The sequence below is a fragment of the Salvelinus alpinus genome, chromosome 27 (genome assembly GCF_045679555.1).
Source record: "Salvelinus alpinus chromosome 27, SLU_Salpinus.1, whole genome shotgun sequence".
Lineage (NCBI taxonomy): Eukaryota > Metazoa > Chordata > Actinopteri > Salmoniformes > Salmonidae > Salvelinus > Salvelinus alpinus.
The window spans coordinates 38028534-38035578 of NC_092112.1; the positions used below are offsets into that span (position 1 = coordinate 38028534).

The 7045-nt window shown below is 44.8% G+C and overlaps 1 pseudogene; it reads left to right on the forward strand.

The window, feature by feature from the left end:
• The first annotated feature begins 5154 nt into the window (after positions 1–5154).
• LOC139555878 (uncharacterized) lies at positions 5155–6784 on the forward strand (annotated as a pseudogene).
• The last annotated feature ends 261 nt before the right edge of the window (positions 6785–7045 follow it).

Genomic DNA, 7045 nt, shown 5'->3' on the forward strand with positions numbered 1-7045 from the left:
CAGTTTGCGCTGTTCTGTGAAGGGAGTAGTACACAGCATTGTTCGAGATCTTCAGTTTCTTGGCAATTTCTTGCATAGAATAGCCTTTATTTCTCAGAACAAGAATAGACTGATGAGTTTCAGAAGAAAGTTCTATGTTTCTGGTCATTTTGAGCCTGTAATCGAACCTACAAATGCTGATGCTCCAGATACTCAACTAGTCTAAAGAAGGCCAGTTTTATTGCTTCTTTAATCAGCACAATAGTTTTCAGCTGAGCTACCATAATTGCAAAAGGGTTTTCTAATGATCAATTAGCCTTTTAAAATTATAGACTTGGATTAGCTAACACAATGTGCCATTGGAACATAGTGATGGTTGCTGATAATGGGCCTCTGTATGCCTATGTAGATATTCCATAAGAAATCAGCTGTTTCCAGCTACAATAGTCATTTACAACATTAACAATGTCTACACTGTATATCTGATCAATTTTATGTTATTTTAAAGGACAAAAATGTGCTTTTCTTTCATAAACAAGGAGATTTCTAAGTGACGCCAAACTTTTGAACGGTAGTGTATATTTACCTTGCTATTGAGAGAGGCCGCCATGGGCAGACCTGGCAGAAGACAGGCTTTGTGCCCACTGCCCACAAAATGAGGTGGAAACTGAGCTACACTTCTTAACCTCCTGACAAATGTATGACCACATTAGAGACACATATTTCCCACAGATCACACAGACCTGCAAAGAATTTGAAAACAATTCAAACATTGATAAACTCCCATACCTGTTAGGTGAAAAAACGCAGTGTGGAATCACATCAGCAAGATTTGTGGCCCGTTGCCATAAGAAAGGGGAAACCAGTGGAGCACAAACGACATTGTAAATACAACCTATATTTATCTATTTATTTAATTACCCTTTAATTCTTCAACTACTTGCACATTGTTACAACACTGTACATAAACAGTCATATAACATTTGAAATGTCTATATTCTTTTAAAACAGTGTATTCTTCACTGTTTCCCTTGTTTATTTTCCTTTTATTGTCGATTCCATTTGCTTTGGCAATATAAACATATGTTTCCCATGCCAATAAAGCCCATTGAATTGAATAGAGGGAGGGGGGGGGGGGGGGGTTCCCCCTAGAGATTCCAACCAGCATGCAGAGAAAGAGACAGATCAATGACTGACAGAATGGGAGAGGGACCTAATAGGTCTCCTGACATATCTCCCAGACACAAGACAATACCATAGTAACTGCTTGGAGACATACTGTACAGCCACACACAGCCTTTTCCCTGCAATAAACAAGAGCTTAGTACGAGTCGACCGGCTGTCGCCGACTCCTCCCTCAAGAGACCCCCTGACCAGCCAGGCAGGTCCATGTAGGCCCGGAGCCCCAGAACCAGTCGACAATGGGGAGCAAAATACAGTGCAACCATTGAACAAGCATCCCCCAATTATCTCCACCTCTACTGCCTGTATAGCAGGAATTCATTTTAGGAACATTACCTAGCAGCAGCCACAGGCTGACAGTCTCTCTCTGTCAGGACGATACTTCTAAATTGGCTACCTCCCATCTCCTCCTGAGATTGAAAAGAGATTATTAAAAACATTTATCATAAGAGAGGCTGAGACTGTCGAGAAAAGTCTGGGGATAGGTAGGGGGAGAGAGAGAGACAGAAACAGACAGACAGAGACACACAGAGAGAAACACAGACAGACAGAGAGTGAGAGGCAGAGAGAGAGAGAGAAATAGAGAGACAGAGCCCCATGTACTGTAGGCCAGGCTTGACTGTCCTCCCCAGCAGCAGACAGGCTGGTGGCCCCTCGGGGCCCGTTGGACCGGCTGGGCTGAAGCAGCAGGCAGGGTGTGGGGGCCCAACACCAGGGGGCACGCATGCGCAGGGCCCCCCAGCACAGCCATCGCTCAAGCCCTACATAACGGATGGACCACTAATGACCACCCTGGAGACTGGGAGAGTCTGGGTTTTACCCAGCAAGAGACTTACAATACAGACATACTAGCTAAACCACAATATACTGTATCCACAGAATGAACTAGAACACTATTATACTGTATCTCTATGGCTGTATCTAAGTTGACTTCATAGGGACACACTGTGGGGCTAGGCTAGGCTGTCGTGCTGATCTCAGATCTCGGCTCTTTGATCCAGGGCATCCTCTGTGATTATGCTGACTGTAGCAGGCATCATTATACGAGCTCCGAGCGAGCATTTTGGGTGGGGTATGTTATTAAATGGTTGCCTAGTTAGGGTGCATGCAAATTGGAGAGCTTGGTACAGGGATGAGTATAATGTGACTCAATTGGCCTGCTGCTCCATTGCAATAAGTAGAGTTCATTGCTGTCTGACTATCTGCCACTCGATAGCCAATCATAATCTTTCACACACACCCCTCTGCTCTCACACACACAGAGGAACAGAGGCGTTATCGACCAAGTTATGTAACGTGCTGAATATTGATGAACATCACAGCTATGGCTCTCTCATTTGAATAGAGTATGCACAGTATATTCAGTATTCCCCTTATACTCACTCATGCCTGTTGATGTAGATTTTGCTTATCCCTCCAAGTTTAAGGATCAGAGTCAGGGTTGGGGTCAATTCCAGACAATTCAAGAAGTACACTGAAATTCCAATTCCTATTCTCTTCCATGCTTTTCAATGAGGAAAATGTGGAATTGGAATTCACCCCAACCCTGATAAGGGTTGGAATTACAAAGATAGGGATTGACAAGTAGAAAATAGGGTGACATTTTTGTGGTGCAAAAGAAGTGCAGATCTGTGCAAAAAGTACCGTAAACCTCTAATAATAATCTGGCAGTGTGATTTAATGCTACGCACCACACCCTAAAAGTCGTTTTTTTCTTAATCATATCACAGTCAACTTTTACCAGTTGAACGTGGACACAAATATAATACTTTTTTGTATTAAACATTTTCCGGAAATATTGTAATAAATATGAAAATTAGGTTATATTTATTTAAGTATGCACATATTTGCATATCACACAAATACACATTTTGGGACACTGGATGATGTCATTCATTTTGTTAAGAGACTCGCAAACCGGACTTACACATAGCCGATCATCTTTCTATCTTTAAAATATTAAAGAAAGGTATGAAAAATGCATTAAAAAAAGTATAAATAACATTTCATCGAGAATAAACATTTGACAGCATGTCAACAATTCCCTATGTAAACTGAACAAAAATATAAACGCAACATGTAAAGTGTTGGTCCCATGTTTCATGAGATGAAATAAAAGATCCCAGAAATGTTCCATACGCACAAAAGCTTATTTCTCAAAAATGTTGTGCACAAATTTGTTTACATTCCTGTTAGTGAGCATTTCTCCTTTGGCAAGATAATCCGCTCACTTGACAGGTGTGGCATATCAAGAAGCTGATTAAACAGCATGATCACTACACAGGTGCACCTTGTGCTGTAGCATGTGGACATACATTTAATGTTTATTTCTCTACCATAAGCCGCCTCCAATGTCGTTTTAGAGAATTTGGCAATACGTCCAACCGGCCTCACAACCGCAGAACACATGTAACCACGCCAGCCCAGGACCACCACGTCCAGCTTCTTCAGTCTGAGACCAGCCACCCGGACAGCTGATGAAACTGTGGGTTTGCACAACTGAAGAATTTCTGCACAAACTGTCAGAAACTGTCTCAGGGAAGCTCATCTGCGTGCTCGTCGTCCTCACCAGGGTCTTGACCTGACTGCAGTTCGGCGTGGTAACCGACTTCAGTAGGCAAATGCTCACCTTCAATGGCCACTGGCACCCTGGAGAAGTGTGCTCTTCACGGATGAATCCCGGTTTCAACTGTAACGGGCAGATGGCAGATGTGTGGATGAGCGGTTTGCTGATGTCAACGCTGTGAACAGAGTCCCTATGGTGGCGGTGGAGTTATGGTATGGGCAGGCGTAAGCTACGGACAATGGAAACAATTGCGTTTTATCGATGGCAATTTGAATGCACTGTTACCGCTACGAGATTCTGAGGCCCATTGTCGTGCTATTCATCCGCCGCCATCACACCATGTTTCGGCATTATAAGGCTGAAAATGTCCTAGTTCTTCCATTGCCTACATACTCACCAAACATGTCACCCATTGAGGATGTTTGGGATGCTCTGGATCGATGTGTACGACAGCATCAGCGCCTCCTCATAACGCCCTCATAATGCCACTTGTAGAAGAAAAGTAAATAATTAAATCAAGCTGCCAGATTATAATAAGGTTTACAGTATTGTTTGCACAGATCTGTGCTTTTTGTACTGCGAAAATATAGGCCACGGTAGCCTGTAGCTTGTATGCCATACAAGTGACTGTTTACTTGATTATTATCCATTAGTGTCTCCCTCTCTCACATTGCGTCCCATTATTCTCTCTCTCCCCATCAATTGCCATGTGTTTCTATCTGTGACCAATGCCCTGTTGGAGCCACTGACCTGGAAAAGGCATAAAAAGTCTCATTGGCTCCAATGCTATCTATAGATGGTCTAATTAAGGACTTTGACTGTGCTCTCAGAGCAGGGCCTGTTGAACTGCTTGATACTTCCTATGAACATATTAAACTTAGATATTCCAAGGTTGCTTGGCTTGTTGCTTTTGTAAGTCGCTCTGGATAAGAGCGTCTGCTAAATGACTTAAATGTAAATGTGGGATATAATTAGAGGAAACTGTATTTTTGCAGTTTTTCTGTTATGCTAGTTTCAGCCTTTTTATGGGGTGGATTTGGGGGTAGTAACTAACACAGCACTCAGTTTAGCCTGGCTGTTACAGGGGGGATGGGGTTATAGTATGTGGGCCACACATTTAGGCATTTAATTTTAATTTTGTAAGATTGGCATGTACGGGCAATGTGGCACCCCTCACAGGGGGTCCTAGTTTAATATCTGAGTTAGGGTGGTCCTGAAACAGATTGGCATGGTAAGGGGCCACTCGTTTGTCCTGGGGTGTTAACGAACCAGACTGGTACTAGGTCAACCTGACTGGCAGAACAGGACAGAATTGGACCTGAACACTTTAAAATCAGTGACGTGCACTGAACAATGGTCCAGTCATTAATGCTGATTGAGAGAGTGAGGGAGTGCTGCACACCAAAATTATCTAGTTAGTAGCTACCATGCAGAGAAGCTCCATGCTGGCTGACCGGACAGGGACAGCCTCCCCAGCATCCCTGCTCTCTCAGGGGGCTGGGCTGGGCAAGCTATCCCCAGGCTCCACCACCTCTGGTTCCTGCCCTGGATTCATGCATTTCTAGTTGGAGGAATCTGATGTTTCAGCCCCCACTTCCAGCAGGTCTTTCCCATGCAGCTTGACTTTCCCATGCAGCTTGACATCCAGCCCCAGCCCTAGCAGAATCATCAGCAGCAGTGAGGCCTACGCCAGCCTAGACAGCGGGAGCTCCGGGGAGGTCTGCATGCTCAGCAGCTCCATCAGGAAGCACAGCCAGGAGGCCTTCCAGGCCAGACTCAACAGCTCCAGCTCAGCCAGAGGGCCTTACAGCAGAGCTCGTCCCCACGGAGTCCAGGGAGGGCCGTGCAGCCTCGTGGAGCTGCATGAGGGGGCAGAACAGGCAGCATTGGGAGGGGGAGCCTGGTGGGGGAGAGGGAGGGGGAGGAGTGCTGGTTCCGTGCAGAGCCTGACCTCCAGTAGCCAGGACACCACAACAGCCACCAGCAGCAGCAGCAACAGCGGCAATACGATCAACACGTTATTGTTGGCTGGAGAAAAAGATCGAAGCCAAACTCAAGTTCTCAAACTTCCTGGACGACGTCGGTGGCAGAGTGCTCGTCCCAGGCAGCCTGGAGGCCTTCCAGAAACTACCGCCTCCCCCTCCTCCCCAGAGATCCAGCTCCCTCAGCCCCAGAAACTGCCCCAGCACCACCACAGGGTCGGGAGACGACGTGATCCAAGTGGAGTACCGGTGGAGGAGCAGTCTGCCCTGCTCAGCGTCACTGCAGCGGGGCAGGATGCAGGAGGAGCAGGGTCCCATAGAAATGCCTGTGGGGAAAGCTTACCTGGAGACGGACATTGACAGTGTCCGGAGGGAGGATGAGCTGAAGGACATTAAGATCAAGAAGGAGAACACATTGTCAACTCTGGAGAGGGAGAGGAAAATGGGTGTGGTAGGAACAGCAGCTCCTCCAGAATTGCGGCAGAAAACTTTGGGAAGAATAAGGAGTCCAAGTCCAGTTTTGTGGGATGAGGGACTGGTGATGAGATACCCCTACCGATCCTTCTCTCTACCCAGAGGGATCGGCACGGTGAGTGACAAATCGTTCTGTTTCTTAATCTTACACTGGTGTGGTGTGACTTTTTTTTTATACCCATCATTTTTTTCTTCTGAGCATGATCAACACATTACTGTGATTGCGCAATAGCGCGTAGGATAATCTGTGACATTACCAAAAGCCAATAAACAAATTTTCAAAAAGCCTGATGCACAATCATTTCAGATTATCTTCAACGAAATCATGTCGAAAACAGATAAAGTCTAGTATTTTAAATGACATGCACTGGCAAAGTTATGTGTATACTGATACAGTTTACTTGGGTCGGGAAAAATGACAAAATATGTATATCTCACGTGATTCATCTACTGTATTTGATGAATGGACTGTACATGTTTTTATTTGACTGATTAACTGCAATGTGAAATGAGAAGTAATTCATGAACTCAAATTCTATTCATCGCTACAAACCATAGTAGATAATGGACCATGACGGTTTGTGTCTTATCCTAGACCTAGAAGCTTTTGCCATGTTAACCATAGACGGCTAAGAACCAATCACATTACACTGTATTTGCATGTGCATTTCATTATAGATAGCACTAACCAGATTCCTCACACAAACTAGTCAACCATATTACAATCTTGTCAATCACACATTTTCCAACATCCCTATGTATGGCATCTATCATTAGTGATTCCGTTGGTAGAGCACAGTGCTTGCAAGGTCCAGGATTTACATTATCATTTAAAAAATTCTATCAGCGCATACATTTTAAT